This window comes from Camelus bactrianus, chromosome 19 (assembly GCF_048773025.1).
Source record: "Camelus bactrianus isolate YW-2024 breed Bactrian camel chromosome 19, ASM4877302v1, whole genome shotgun sequence".
Classification (NCBI taxonomy): domain Eukaryota; kingdom Metazoa; phylum Chordata; class Mammalia; order Artiodactyla; family Camelidae; genus Camelus; species Camelus bactrianus.
In genome coordinates this window covers 32995211-33011022 of record NC_133557.1, presented here as the reverse complement: position 1 = coordinate 33011022, position 15812 = coordinate 32995211, and the positions used below count along the sequence as shown (strand labels likewise).

The 15812-nt window shown below is 49.2% G+C and overlaps 1 protein-coding gene across 3 annotated transcripts in view; it reads right to left on the bottom strand.

Annotated features, from left to right (window-relative positions):
* Positions 1–13526, bottom strand: part of DNAJC5 (DnaJ heat shock protein family (Hsp40) member C5) — a 29963-nt gene extending 16437 nt beyond the window's left edge. Inside the window, exon 1 of one of the 3 annotated variants that reach the window (XR_012500726.1) lies at positions 13295–13526. The gene's annotated coding sequence lies outside the window, so the exon portion shown is untranslated. Of the gene's footprint in view, positions 1–10791; positions 10816–13294 lie in introns of those variants that run through there. The other 2 variants (XM_074347719.1, XM_074347721.1) reach the window with 2 other exon arrangements.
* Positions 13527–15812: the final 2286 nt, after the last annotated feature.

The window sequence follows — 15812 nt, the reverse complement described above, 5'->3', positions numbered from 1 at the left end:
GCCCCAAAGGCTATAAGCTCCGTGACTCCTGAGAAGGTAAGGCTGTCCCGGGGAGCAGCGCAGCAGCGTGGGGGCGGGGGCGGGGCTGACGGACCCACCCTGAGCCGGGCGATGGTCACACCAATCAGACAAGTGTACATCAAAAAGGTCAATTTTATTACCATTATATGCAAATGATGTGACACTATCTATAGAAAACCCTGAAGACTCTAGACAAAACTACTAGAACTGACAAATGAGTTCACCAAGGCAGCAGGACACAAGATCAACACACAGAACGTCACACAAAGCAATGAAATCTGCTGCCTTTCTTCCCACTAACAATGAAATGTAGAAGGTGAAAACATCGATAAAGCAAACTGAAAATGAGGCAAGGGAATGGAAAGACACCCCACGCTCCTGAACTGGAAGAATTAATTTTGTTAAAATGGCCACAGCACCCAAAGCAACCTCGAGATTTAATCCCTATCAAATTACCCAGGACAGTTGTCGCAGAACTACAGCACAGAATCCTACAATTTATATGGAACCATGAAAGACGCAGAATTGCCAAAGCAATCTGAACAACACTGGAGGCACAGCCCTCCCAGACTTCAGACAACACTACAAAGCTACAGTAATCAAAACAGTGCAGTACTGGCACAAAACACAGATACATAGATCAATGGAGCAGAATACAGAGCCCAGAAATAAACCCACACACCTATGGCCAATTCATCTTGATCTTCAACAAAGGAGGCAAGACTATACAATGGAGAAAAGACAGTCTCTTCAGCAAGTGGTGTTAGGAAAGCTGGACAGCCTGACTTTGTGAATTAATGACGTTAGAACACCCCCTCACACCATATACAAAAATAAACTCAAAATGGCCTGAAGACTTAAATATCAGACGAGACACCATAAAACTCCTAGAAGAGAACACAGGCAAAACATTCTCTGACATAAACTGCAGCAACGTTGTCTTAGGTCAGTCTCCCAAAGCAATAAAAATAAAAGCAAAAATAAACGTATGGGACGTAATCAAACTGACAAGCTTCTGCACAGCAAAGGAAACCATCAACAAAACGCAAAGACAACTTCCAGGATGGGAGAAAACACTTGCAGATGATGTCACCAACAAGGGCTTAATTTCCAAAATATACAACCAGCTCATACAACTCAGTAACAAAAAAACAAACAACCCAATCAAACAACGGACAGACCTAAACAGACATTTCTCCAAACAAGACATACAGATGGCCAATGGGCACATGAAAAGATGCTCAACATCACTAACTATTAGAGCAGTGAAATCAGAACTATAATGAGGTATCACCTTACACCAGTCATCATCAAAAAGCCTACAAATGATAAATGCTGGAGAGGGTGTGGAGAAAAGGGAGCCCTCCTGCACCGCTGGTGGGAATGTAAACTGGGGCAGCCACTACGGAGGACAGTATGGAGGTTCCTTAAAAAACTAAAAATACTTACCGTATGATCCAGCAGCCCCACTCCTGGGTATCTATCTGGAAGATGAAAACCCTAATTTGAAAAGACACCTGCACCCCCAGTGTTCATTGCAGCACTGTTTACAATAGCCAAGACATGGAAACAACCTAAATGTCCATCTACAGATGGCTGGATAAAAATGTAGTGTACACACACACACACACACACACACACACACACAGAACAGAATGTTACTCAGACATAAAAAAGAATGAAATATTGCCATTTGCAGCAACATGGATGGACCTAGAGATGATCATACTAAGTGAAGAAAGTCAGGCAGAGAAAGACGAATATCACATGTGGAATCTAAAAAATGATACAAACGAACTTATTTACAAAACAGAAACAGACTGACAGACAGAAAACAAACTTACCGTTACCAAACGGCAAAGGGTGTGGGGGAGCGGTAAATGAGGAGTTTGGATTAGCAGACAAAACTACTATACATAAAATAAATCACAAGGGAACTACATTCCATATTCTGTAATAAACCATAATGGAAAAGAATATGAAAACATATACATGTATTACTGAATTGCATTGCTGAAACTAACACAACATTGTAAGTCAACTATACTTCAATTTTTTAAAAAAGGTCAATTTTATTGTGTTTATTTTAAAAATTAAAAGAAAATCTGGGCTTGCATTTGTTTTGTTTTATTTGTGATTTATTTTTCTAGTTAGTCATTTTCATTTTAGTTTACAAAACTATCAGTCTGTGACAGATTGGAAATTAAGAAAAATAAAATCTGGTCCCTCAGCACAAAAGAATTGTTCCCCTCTTCCTAAAGAACTGTCGTAGGGTGTGGACCTGACAGGGGAGCTTAAGGGTCCCAGAGAACGGGCAGGTACGCCCACCGCCGCCCCAATGACTGTGCCGCTGCTATGACTGGCACTGCTGAGACTCGATCTCCACCCACCTCTTTTTACTTATTGCGAACACAAGCTCACATTTTCTACTGTAGTAAAAACCATGAAATTTGCCATCACCACCACTTGTAAGTGCAGTCAGCGGTGTTAAGTATACACACGTTATTTTGCAACAGGTCTCACGATTTCTTAACTTTTAGGTAACTGAATATGTCAAATCTTTGTGAACTTATCAATCTATTTTTTTTCTTTTTTGTTCAATAAACCCTTCTCAATCCCAAGATAAAAAGTAAATTCTCCTACACTTTAAAGTTTTGGCATCCACAGGTAATCTGCTTCATCTGGAGTCAGTGTGGGCCCAGCATGAGACACACCCAGCTTCAGCTCTCAGAGGGACAGCAGCGCCCAAAGCCCCAGAAGCCCCGCAGAATGGCCTGTCTTCCCTGCACCTGCAGGGTGCCTCCGCGTTACCACAACAGCAGCGTGTGAGATCTATTTGGGGGCTATTTTGTCCCTTTCTTAGCATATTTTATTCAAAAACCTCTGAAATTATCTGAGGTAGTCTCAAACATTTTTACAAAAGCAACAAATTCTTTGGGATTTCTACACACATCACTAAATACTACTACTTAAAACAACTGTGCTTTAATGCAAACGTCCTCTTGGACGAGAGGGTTTCAAAAGCAATCAGAGCCACACCTCCTTGGCATGCAGAGAGGCTTGCTCCCAGCATCCCCAAGCCCAGGCTCTCGGGCCAGAAGTCTGGTGGTATTGCTGAGCAATGGTGTCAGGAGTGGAGTGAAGGCCACATCAAGGACTTCTCGCTGTCTCTGGGGACCTCCTCTGAGATACAGAGGTTCCAGGGCGGCCACGCTGCGCTCTCCGGCCTCCTCGCTCCCTATGGGTCGTCCCAGGAATGTGGCTGGACAGGCAGCCTTGAAAGCCACTGGGTCGCCAGGGGCAGGAGGACAGGGTGCCCAAGGGAAAGTTTCAGGCCACAAAGATAATACATCAAATGATGGGCAGTCTGGAAACAGAGAAGCTAAGAAAAAGGCTAATTACATAAGAAAAAGGCTTTAAGTAGCCTGGGGAGAGAGGGGCACTACTCTAGATAGAAAACGCCATCAGGGCCAGGACCCAGGCTCTGCAACAAATACAAATAGTAGAACAACAAATAGTAAAAGCACTTTATGGATTTTTCAGCAATAAGCTTACAGACAAGCAACTTTGTGGTTACAAAATACAACGTAAATTTCTCTGCATTGACAACCTAAAGGTAAAAGGACAGACAACAAAAGCCAGAGGAGGAGAAAGGCCAAAACCCTCCAGGTGGTGAGATGACCATGTGTGTCACTGGTGGACCAAGACAGAGTCACCTCACATGGGAGACAAAGATGCTGCTGCCTTGAGTCAGGGCAAAAGGAACAGGCGATTCCTTAGGTGATGAGTCAGGAAGCAGGGGCATGGCACAGCCCGCAAGACACAGCCTGCGAGGTGAGCGGCCACCACCAAGCATCTTGGGGACACGTGGAGAGCAGCCTGGGCAGGCACGGCCGCTCTGCCTCCTCCACCCGGGACCCAGCCCCACAAATGAAGAGCTTTGCTAAAAAGAAAAACACGAAAGACAAAATACAACTGGTGTTCCAAAGACAGCTGGCTTCTCTTCTTTAAAGGAATCTTCGGGGGGGAGGGCACAGCTCAGGGGTAGAGTACAAGCTTACCATACACGAGGTCCTGGGTTCAATCCCCAGTGCCTCCATTAAATAGATGAATAAACCTAATTCTCTCCCCACTAAAAAAAATCTGCCAGACACTCAAGCAGCAGCTGGGTCTGCTGCCCCCGCCTTGGGCAACAGGGGGCCGACTGCTGCTGCTGCTGCTGCAGGGACAGACCCTGGCTTGGAAAAGGAAAACTGAATCCACGTTTGGATATTCCAAAAGGAAAATATTAATTAATACACGTCAGAACAGGAGGAACTGGCCGCCAATGAGCTCCAGAGACATATCTGAGGAAATGACAAGCAAGAGTCAACAAACACGGAAGGCATAGAGGGATGATGCCAGCTGCCACAGTCTTCCGTTACCTTCACGCTAGCTTAAAATGAATTTCAAATGTAAAGAATTCCTAAACTCTTACAGATGCAGAAATCCTCAACAAAGTATCAGCAGACAGAGCCCAGCAGCACGTAGAAAGGGTCAACACTATGATGAAGCTGATTGATTCCAGGGTCCTGAGGGAGAATGGAAATGCTCAGCCCAGGGCCACACCAGAACCTTGGGTCTCCTAAGTGTAAAACCACTCGTGCAAGAGGGTGTGACGGTTGCCGAGAAACCAGAACCACCCAGCACCGGAAGCCCTTCTAGCTGACAACGTGAGTGAGAACCCAAGTCCTGCAGAACCCTCAGTAAATGTTTGCTGAATTACGTTTCTAGGGAGGGGAGTGAGGGGAAAAGGACGTAGCGAGGTTTGTTTGTTTGTTTGTTCGTTTAATGGAGGGACTGGGGATTGAGCCCAGGACCTTGTGCAGCTGAGCACGGGCTCTACCCCTGAGCTGTGTCCTCCCCGCTGAATTACTTTTATCAGTAATGACTTCTGTCCAGAAACCGAACAGGGATTTTCTTTCGTAAACTGATGCTTACATACAATAAGTCAAAAGGAAGAGGAGGTCAGAAGTTGAGCAAAAGAACTATAAATATGTGTTTAAATAGAAGGAAAGTCAAAAAGAAGTGAACATTCTCAAAAGCCCATTACTCAGAGAGGAGGTTACCTACAAGCCACCTACAAGCCAGTTTGGAAGGGAGCACCTTACTTCCAACCTTGCCCCTGGTCCCGCCTACTGCACCCCTGGGTGCAGACAGCAGAGAATGAACCCGTGGGACATGATGTGAGGTCCTGGGCGTGACGGCAGGGCAGACTGCCTAATGAAGTTTCTAACCCTTCTGCGTAAAGGGGGCCAAATAAGCTAGAACCCCAACACCCAGAACATGACGGGGAGATACAAGTGGCATTTCCACCATCACAGCACTAGAGTCAACAGGTCCTCACCGATGCACCTAAAAGAAGATTCTAGGACAGATCACTGCTGTGACCAAATGTTTCCAGAAAAGCTTAACATATTCCCAAGTCTAAACATGAAATGAGACAGTGGGAGACAAAAGTGTTTCTCATAGAAGTTAACGAGCAGTGGAGCTTTCTGGTTGTTGGTTCTAACCTCGCAAACCTGCCATCTCAGGATGTGGAAGTCACAGCACTCTTCAACCCAGAGAACCCCTGAGTGGGCTGGATGGCCCAACAGGGCTGACTCCAGAACGAATGGAAGCTTAAGACACACACAGAGTTCATAAAATGCGACAGATGTGGCCACAATGTCTTCTGTGTCTCCAACAGGAACATGTCCCAGAATGCGTCTGGAGAAACTGCATGACTGCCTGCAGTGTGATACCCTAGCTAGGGCCGTTCTGTGTCAAAGTTCCCAGGGAGGTGCCCAGCCCACTGCTTCCCACTGGTGGACGGCCCTGATGAAGCAGATGGACATGGCTACAGAGTGGCCAGCTCCCTGCAACCACAACCAGGTCGAACTATTCCACCAGAGCCAGTGTGAAGTCAAGTACACGGTGCACCAGTTACACCGGGACAAGCTGGATGAAGAGGCACCTGACGTCAGGCGCAGTGAGTGTCAGTGGTGGATGAGTCTACTCTTAAAGTTGAATACACTTTAAATTTATTAAATAATAAGTCAGTCGAATGAAGGGTACTCTGAAGGTGTGTACTTTACCAAACCGGAATCAAGGAAATATACACAACCTGATTACATCAACAACCAAGGAAGAAACCTCGCGAGGCAAAGTCAGAAACAACCGGTCCTACGGCGAGTGCAGGCCAGGTGAGGCACAGGACAGCTGTGCAGCTGGTAACACAGCAACAGAAGCCAGGCACAGCCCTCATACCAGTCAGAGTTTATAACTGGTCCCTCAGAGAAGTCAGGGTTGGAGACCACACTCCCATCCAGAGTGGTGACAGTGTAAATGGTCATTCAAGAACTGCATTCTCCATTTGGAGCAAGAAAACAGAATTATAATGTAAGCCCCAGTTTGTGCAGGCAAAAGCTCCCATGCAAGCTCCCAGTTGGGAGCGCCAAGCATGAGAGGCAATGGCCAGAGGAAATGAAAAAAGAATAGGAATATATTAAAAAGAAATGATTAACCATCAAAAAAAAAAAAAACAAAAAAAAACCAGCAGCGAGTTTCAAACACATGCACACACTGTCACAGCTGTACTGGTGCCAGGACCTGTGATTACTGCTCCAACTGTACCAACCTAGTAGCTACGCTCCAGGGAGCACTTACCATGCGCAGGCGTTTAGGGGATCACCTGCCCTGGACCCAAGAAGTCTGCTGGACAGGTGCTCAGTGCCATGGGTGGTGGGAGGTGGGAGGGCAGCTCTGGGGCCACCTGTCTGGGCTGGAACCTAGCTCTGCCACTCACTGGCTTAGTGACCTGGGCACGTTACTCCCCTCTGTCCACTGGGGATGGAAACAGTCTAGCATGGTGTGTCTGTGAGCCAGCTCGTGTCGAGTGCTCAGAACAGTGCCAGGGACACAATAAACATTAGCTACTACTATTGTGATCTCCAATTTACAGACGAGAAGACTAAGGCTCAGAAACACTGAGTGACCCCCCTAGAGGTCACTCTGCCAGGATGACAGGGCTGGGATTCAAATCCAAGTCTGACTACCAAGTGCTGAACAACTTGACTGATTCTCAGTAACTGTTCTACAGACGGGAGTAATTTTTCCCTGCTCTAAGCACAAATACCTTATCTTCTTGTACTAACATACAAACCTTATCTGAATAAGGTACAATATTAACCCTTCACTGTACTTTTAAAGTAAAATAAATACATACATAGACAAAGTTTATAATACTGAATAAAAGTCATGTTGGTAATACTTTTATTTCTCAGGTTGAACACAATATAGTTATTGTTACATGCATCTTAGATGTAAAATCCATAGTTCAAAACTTTGCCTTGTTGTCACTTACTTTTTAAAAATACAGAAAAAGACCTGCCTTCAAAGCTTTAGGGGGCTAACATCTAATCAGGCAAGGCTGTACCAAGCTGTTGTCACTGAAACAGCCTCCACCGCTGTGGCTACCACAAACAGGTGAGCTGGACGGCCCTTCTGGGGTAAGAGAAGGACATGCACACTGGCTCCTCCAGGGAGCAGAGTGTGGGTCTGATGGACTGACAGCTTTGCCTCACGGCACCCTGGGACTCTGTGCTCAGTTTAAGGTGTGCCACAAGCAGAAGGTCTAAACCACAGAGGCTTGAGAAGGTTGGCACAGTTCCCCCAAAGGAGAGCATGTCCGAGAGCCCGCCGGTGTCCTGAACGCTACCTGCACTGCAACCCATGGGCCTGAGTGAGGACGAGAGGGAGTTAAGAGCAGCTGGATAGGCTGGCCCACTCGGCCGCCTGGACAGCCCCTCCGGTGTTATGTTATGGCCACCCCTGTCATGGGGTGATTTTTATAAAAGAGGTGGGGCAGATGAAACAAGTGTAGGAGCCAGGTTGACGCTGCTCACCAGGACAGGGACGCTGCTGGTAACCATCAGCTGGGATCACCCAACTAGGCAGAATGATGCAAGAGAAAACGATACCCACAGAAACGGCGTTTTAGGAGGTAAACCCTGTGCTGTCACTCTACAGTGTGTGGCGGCATCACCAGAGGAAACATGGAGAGCTCAGTCCCTGTGTCCCCACAGCCAGGCGAGTGCTCCCTGCAGGACTATCCAAGGGACTACAGCCCTGGCCTGCTCACGAACAGGTCATTACAGGGGGGCCTGCCGTGGGGGGCATCCTCTAAGTGAATTTCAGGAGAAAACATACTGTTTCAAACAGGAGACAACTTTGCTTGGTCAAGTTAAGGAATACTTCATAGATGACCCTTAAATTGTAGGCATTCTAGTTTCATCTCAAAATGAAACTGGACCATTAAACTGCCTTTTTAACTTGACATGAGATGAGCCTCATGATTCAAAGTAAAAGATAAATAGTCCAGTAAAAACCACTGTCCAGAACACAACTTCTTTTTCAGTTAATTTTAAAAAACAGCTGTGGAACGGTTTCATGCACCTTAAAAAGTCCATTTACCACTACATTATCACCCTTTATTTCTTACTTTAATTTATTTAAAATTCTTATTTTAAAGGACACAGCAAAATTTACTGCAACTGCCAAAAAAGAAAAACGAAAACAAAAAAACCTCAAGATTCTAATAGCAAAACAGTAACTAACTGAGCAGCAAAATATAAAGTGTTAAAATCCTGTGTCGTGAAGAAGACAAGACACACACTGCCGGACTGAAAATAAATTTGGTAATATATGGCAAAAATAATAAAGTCTGTACTCTTTGACCCAAAATTTTTCATTATTTATGTTAGAGAAACCCCCTCACAATTAAAGACACCCCTATTTAATAATAAAGAAAACTTCAAGGGGGCCGCCTAGCTCAAAAATCAAACATTTGCTATGCTGCTAAGCCAGTCCAACAATAGAAGGAAAAGCCAGAGCCAGCGTCGGCACGTGCTCCCTCTGGAGAGCCGGTCCAGCCAGGCCAGGCTGGGAGCCTCCACTCTAGCTGGGGCTGGGATGGGGGCCCATGGTCTTGGGCTCTGAGCACCTGAACTCTGAGGTAATGCAGGGTCAGCCCAGCACAGGGGATTTCATTTCTGATGCTTTCACTGTAACACACTTCCACTCCATCCAGGGAAAATGACAGAGGCACAGGGCAGGGAGAGGTCTCTAAGAAAGGGCTGGCCATCCCAGAGATAGCCAGGGTGGGGCACAGCCACAGGGGTAGCAAGTCAGCATTCCAATCCTCTGACTCCCAGGAGTGAGACTTTATAACCAATTGGCATAGAATTCCTTAGAACACAACAATGGAGACAGCAAATGACTGTACACTTCATCTTGTAAACCCCCATGTTCGCCAGTGTTACATGTTCAGTGCAGAAAAATTTATAAAGGACAATAAAACTGTAAATAACCCACGATGAATAAGATTCCTTTACACTCATACATTCAAGGAATAGTCACTGACCACTCACAGTTTCACACAGTTTAAAAAAATATTAGTTGGGTTTAATATGTCACGAATATAAGACTAAGGTTTCCGCTACAGAATTAAGTTTTGAAAACCAGTTACGTAGATAAACATACAATGGAGAGTGATTTTGGACTGAAGTGGGCCTTCAACGTATACTGAAGACTCTTGAAAAGGAAACCACTCAAATGGCATTTTCAGTGACATCCCAAACCTGGTCTCACCACGCACTCTCTTCAGAGAATAGTTGCTGTGCTTCATTTCTGCAGTTTCAATGTTAACTACCAGTCCGTCTGTAACACTCTTAGAATTTGAAACAATTCTTGCCTGCTAAAGACCTAAATCTATTAAATGTCTGCCAGTACCAAGAACTGAGGCACAATGTACCACTTCCCTGTTACAATATACTCAAACAAAATTAATGGAAAGAATGCCGAAAGACGAAATCTAAACTAAAGGTTGTTTGTTAATCTAATCCTTAAATCTTCCCAGCTGAATTCCCAGTGACAGACTACTGTTAATCCTCTTCGGGGGATGTCATTATCTGAGAGCTGGCCCTGGTATCAGGACAGCAAAGGCATAACAGTTCCCTCTCTTAAATCAGGGGCAGCATTTTCACAAAACATGACTATTACCATTTTCCAACCTCTTTGTCACCAGCTGATGACATACTTCCCATTTATCATCTCCTGTATCCCCCACCAGGAAGGGCGGGCTGGTACTGTGACCCCCATTTTAGTGGGGCCCCATCACGTGAGCGCCAGTCTTGTCCTCTTTCAGGAAGGAAAGTCTAGCACAGATTCTGCTGAGATACAGAGTGGAGGGACTGTGACAGAGCAGGAGAGTCTGCAGCTCTAGAGTGCTCTGAGCTGACCATCCAACAGGAATAAAACAATGAGCCCATCGGGGAAGGCTGCAAACATTACACCGAGGGCACCTCGAGACCCGCCATGGCATGGCCAGGAGCTGACTCTCCTCCGGCTTCTGGTGTGAGGGCTGTTGTCACACCTGTCCCCTGAGGACACAGGGACCTGTTTCCTTACTGTAAAACTGGCTGCCTTCCCTGGCTGAGATACGGTTTGCCTCGAGCATTACACGCTCCAAGCCCTGTACAAAGCATGTTATAAAAGAGCTAAGGAATTTTTCAAGGGTGATTATATCCATGCTTAGCATGCTCATTTTACAACCTGACTTCAGAAGCAAACTCCCACCTTAGATAAAATTCCACTTTATCATGTCCCCTAGCCTCACTGCATTTTAGTCATTCATTCTACAAACACCTGCTAAGCACCTACTACCCTCTAGGACCAACGTAAGCATCTCACACTTGGGGTCTGAAGATGCACCATCAGCAGCTTGTTAGGACTCTGCACGGTGGGGTCAGGGAGGTGGTGGGCACAGGAATCGGTATAGAAGCCTGCATTCCAGTTCCAGGTCTGAGGCTGCTCAAGGCACTGATTTCCAGGGCAGCTCACCACCAAGCGCAGTCACCCATCCCTGCAAATGAGGGGGCTCAAAAACGAAAAGGGCCGAGAGATATGCGGTATCTGTTCAATTCCAGCACCACAGTAATACAATGAATGAAAACCCAAGAAAATAAACCCCCTCTGAGTTCAGGTTCTGGAAATGACGCGAGTCCGTTAGTTACAAAGCAGGACTCAGGGCAGTTCTGTCACAGCCCCACAGTCGTGAGCCTAAGGCTGGGGCACCAGGAATGGCTCGCTGCTAACAGATCACCCCACCTCACTCCACTCACCAACAACTGTCACTGAGCATTTGAGACTAGCATGTGGGTTTTACTTTTGAGGGGGTTAACCAAAGAAAAATTTCTAAAAGCATTACTGCCAGAGGCAAATCTGGCAAAATACATTTTATTTTGAAAAATTACAGCCTAAAAGTGGCAAAAGATTTATAGGGAGGTCCCAAGCACCATTCTGATCTGCCTCTTAACTAGCTGTCCTTTTCCAAAGGGAGGTGACTTGCCAGGCCTCCCTCAGAACCCAGAACTCCTAAGTGCTCAGTACTCACCTGCAGTGACTTCCAGGTGACAAGGCTGTTGTACTGCAGAGCTGTTGCTAAGCTCATCACTTTCACTCATTCAATCAGTACTTACTGGGTACGCAGTAGTATGTGGCACCAACTGTTCTCTGCACCAAAAAGCCTCCTTGTGGACCTTACCTCATAGTAAAATATTAAGTATAATAAATGTATGAAATATGACATTAGAAAAATTAAGTGCTGGGGGAAAATTAAGCAGAAAAGGGAGACAGGAAACAGGAGGTGGTGAACTGAAAGTCTAGGTAAGGTAGTCAGGGAAAACCTGGCCTCACGAAGCGTAAGGGTAAGAAAGTGAGTGATCCCAGCAGACCCAAGGACAGACCATGTGAGTCTCTTCAGAGACCAGGAAAGAGGCCACTGTGGTGGGGGTCAGAGTGAGTTGGGGGGCCAGTGGTAGGAGACTGGTCACAGAGGAGTGGGGGTGGCCGGACAGGCATCCCTCCACCAAAGGGGTCCCCACCCAAGGCCACGGTGGATCCACAGCTGAGGTCCCTCAGCAAGGCTGGGTCCCCTCCACACGCCCACCTAACTGCTCACCATACAACCTCCGGGTGTCTGCTTTCACCAGGGCCAAGGGTGCCAGGCCTTAGGGGTCCTACAACACACGTCCCTCAGAGCCCAGTGCTAGTGCAAGCACCTGCCACACAGCCAGTCAGCCAGAGCCAGCTCCTACAGCACTGGACTTGGCCACGTGCCCTCCAGAGGGGTGCGTCCCTGAACCCTAACAGGGGGAAAGGAGCACTGCATGCTCTCTACTGCAAAATTTGCCAGAACCTAAGTTCTGACGCATAGTTTCATCTCCCGTTTGACAGATGACTCGACCCGGAAACTCAGCCTAACATTTAAAAAGAGAAAAGCAAATAAATGAACATAAAATCTCAGGAGCTTTGCCTTTAGGCAACTAAATCATAGGTGGGGCAGTGTAACTTCTTGCCGTTAAGTTTTCAAACAGACAACTAAGTAAGGACAAAGGTGCCCAGCAGCTCCCACACACCGCCTATCAGGCTCCAGCCAGCTGGTTAAACTGTTCCCTGTCACGCCTAGGCCTGAAAACCGAAATAAAACTGAAACTTTGCTTCCCTTTCCTGCATGGCACAACTGAATGCATTTTGAGAAATCACCTCTTAGGCGCATGAAAAAGGGAGTCCTTAATCCAGCCATTCAACGAACAAGTTGGAACCTGAAGGGATGAGTTCCTGATGCCCGCTCCTGAAGACGACAGCACAAAGCACCGCTGAAAGAAATGTCCTTGTGCGCCAGATAAAACACTTTCTCTTACAAACAGAATGATCTGCACCTACGAGATTAATTTACAGCGCGACATGGAACAAAGCTCAAGTCCACGAGCTGTATGAGTAATGACCCGGGGACAGGTTACGTGGCTGCTGCAACCGGCGGCTCTCGCCTTCGCGGCCCCCGGGACGGGAAAGACCCTGCCCAGGGCCGGGGCGCCTCGCGCAGACCCCGGCCCCGAAGCGCGAGCTGCCTCGAGGGACGAGCTCTCGCGGCCGCAGGTCGGGGGTCTCGCCGATCCCAGCGCGGGCCCGGGCGGCCTGGCCACCGCGCGCGGCCTGGGCCTTCCTGCCGCCTGGGGCCCGGCCGCCGCCCCCGTCCCGGAGGGTCGCCGCCATTTCCGAATGCGGGCGCGCGGCCCCGTCCCCCCGCACCGCTCGTCCCCCACGCCCCTCTCGTCCCCTCACCCGCGCCCCCGCCACCCAAAGTCCCCGCCCGCCGGCCCGCCGCGAGGCCGCCGGCTCGCCGCGAGCTCACCTGTCCGCGCGCCCGCCCGCCCGCCGGCTCCGCGGCTCCGCTCTTCCCTGCGCCGCGCTGCTGGGAGGCCGGCCGACGCGCTCCTCAGCGGGGGCTGCGCCTCGGGACCGGCTGCGGCGGCGGCGGCGGCGGCGGAGACCGCGGCGGGGGCAGTGGCAAGAGGGCGCGGGAGTAGCACCGGCAGAGGCGGCGGGGGCGCGCACGCTCACGCACGCTCACGCACGCACCCGCATCGGCGGGCGCGCTCCCGGAAGGACGGGGGCGCCGGCGGGTCGGAGCCGCGGGCTGGCAGGCGGCGCGCGCGCCCACAGCGCTGCCCGGAGGCTCCGCCCACCGGGGCGGAGCCGTGCGTGACAGCCGCGGGTCGAGACTCCGCCCAATATGGGGCGTAGCCACCAATGACAGCCCATGGGCGGGGCCGGGGAGTTGTGGGCGGAGCTCGCGCCGCAGAATCGGAAACGTCGGCCGCCCTGCAGGGGCGGGGCCTAGACGCGGGGGCGGGGCCTTCCCGCTCGCCGGTGGGCGGGCAGGGGCTGCGGCGGGCAGCACGGAAGGAGAGGTACGGGGACTGGTCTTGCAGCTGCGTCCGCTCAGCGCTTTACATAAGATTGAGAAAACGTAGTTGTTCTCGTCAAAGAACGGGAGAGGGAGCTGCTGGGAGCGGAGCTGACCCGGAGGCTGGCGGCCCCCTGAGCCACTCTTTGGGACGGACATTTGCTCATCCCTGCAGCGCGGAGAAGGGACTTCCTGCCTGCCTGCCCAATCACCGAAGTGCCACCGCCATTGTCCAGCCACCCTCCCAGAGTCGCCTACAAACTGGCTTGGAAGGGCAGGAGAACCAACTTCCTCTCACGTTCCTCCCCGTCCAGGCTCGACCCCGCTCATCTCTTTGCCCCCCTGAGGGAAGGGAGACATGCTCGGTACCCTTCCCTTTCACCCCCTGTAACAGAAGCAGTTGTCCCATTCAGTGAATGCCTGCTCTGTGCCTGGTCCACCGGGATGTGCCAGTTTTCACCCTAGAAGCCATCCGAACCAGATCTTTCTGTTCAGCACTCCTGCCTCCTCCCTTGCACACTTGCTCGTTGGCCACTTTCCAGTCAGTGGAGTCGTCTTAACACAGACATCCAAGGCTCCTTTGACACACTGACTAAATCCAAACTCTTTGCTCACAAGCTCTCGTCCTGTCTACCTCTGCCCTCTTCTTACACCTCTGCCATCAGGCCAGCCTGGAACTGCCCATTTGTCCCAGGTTTGAGGCCTGTAAGTGGAGACAGCTCAGAAGTCTCCTGGTGGTCAATAAGTTGTGCAGCATGAAAAGGCTTACGAAAACCAAGCAGCAGAAAGGCCAGATTAACCTCTATGTCTGTTGATTCAAGAGAATGAAGGATTTCCAGCCAGAATCACAGGAGGAATGAGAGAACAAAGTGGACCTGGTACCAGTTTCAGACTGCACCTGTGTTCAGCCTGTGCTGGGCACCGCAGGAATGAATGAGCAGGCCTTCGTGAGTCCCTCCTTGACCTCACAATTCCACCCGAGGGATAGTCTTCCTAAGAAAATGTTTCCCAATACAGAAAAGAGGGTATGCACTAAGCTGCTCCTGGTGTTATTTGTAACAGTGAAAATGGAAATCTGCCCAACTGTACAAGTAAGCACACTCAAATGGGACAACACAGTTATAAGAGATGTAAACAAAGGCTACCTAACGGCATCAAAAAGTTGTGATAGCTCCTGAAAGTAAGATGGGCAAGATGCATGATCTATACAAAAAGTACTCCAATTGTGTTTATAAACAGATCAAACTGTGTGGAGGAGATAAGACAGGGAGGACACTGTCAAATGCCGATAGTGGCTGAAGTCCAGCCCCGTGCCTTGCAGGCCCTTTGACTGGGCGAGGCGGGCCCTTCATCCTCACCCCGAGGCCAAGAACTGAGATTTCAGGGGAGCAGGTGCCACAGCTACCCTCCAATGCCAGCCCCGCAATTGTGCCCATGGCCCACCAGCCCCGCGGCTTCCTCCAGTCCTTCAGGCTCATCTCACAAGTCAGGGCTGAGGGCTGGGTCCATGTCAGCCATCCTTGTACCCTGCAAAGCCTAGCAAACTCTCACCCACAAGACATCAAAATGTTTAATACATGAAAACCACGCAGAACCCATTTCCAACGTAAACATTAAATGTTGACTGCAGGCAGTGGTTCTTTTCCAGCTTGGTACCAGTTCACTGTTGTGCTGGACTGTGGTGCTGGGGCGCGTATTTCATATCAGTTCAAGTCAGTAACTTTCCCTGCTGTTGCATCTGGGGCAAGCCATGCTCTCTGACCCCAAAGGAGGTCTCATACTCCCAGGAGAGGGACTTATCCCTGGGCACACCCAGGACAGCAGGAACAGATATGTGAACGGACACAGGCGCAGCACCAGGGCAGTGCAGAAGGGAGGCTCTCCCTCCAAGTTTTGAGGGTGGATGCAGCTAGCACTCCAGGCAGAGCACAGAAAGTTGTAAGCCATCTTTTGAGTAAGAATG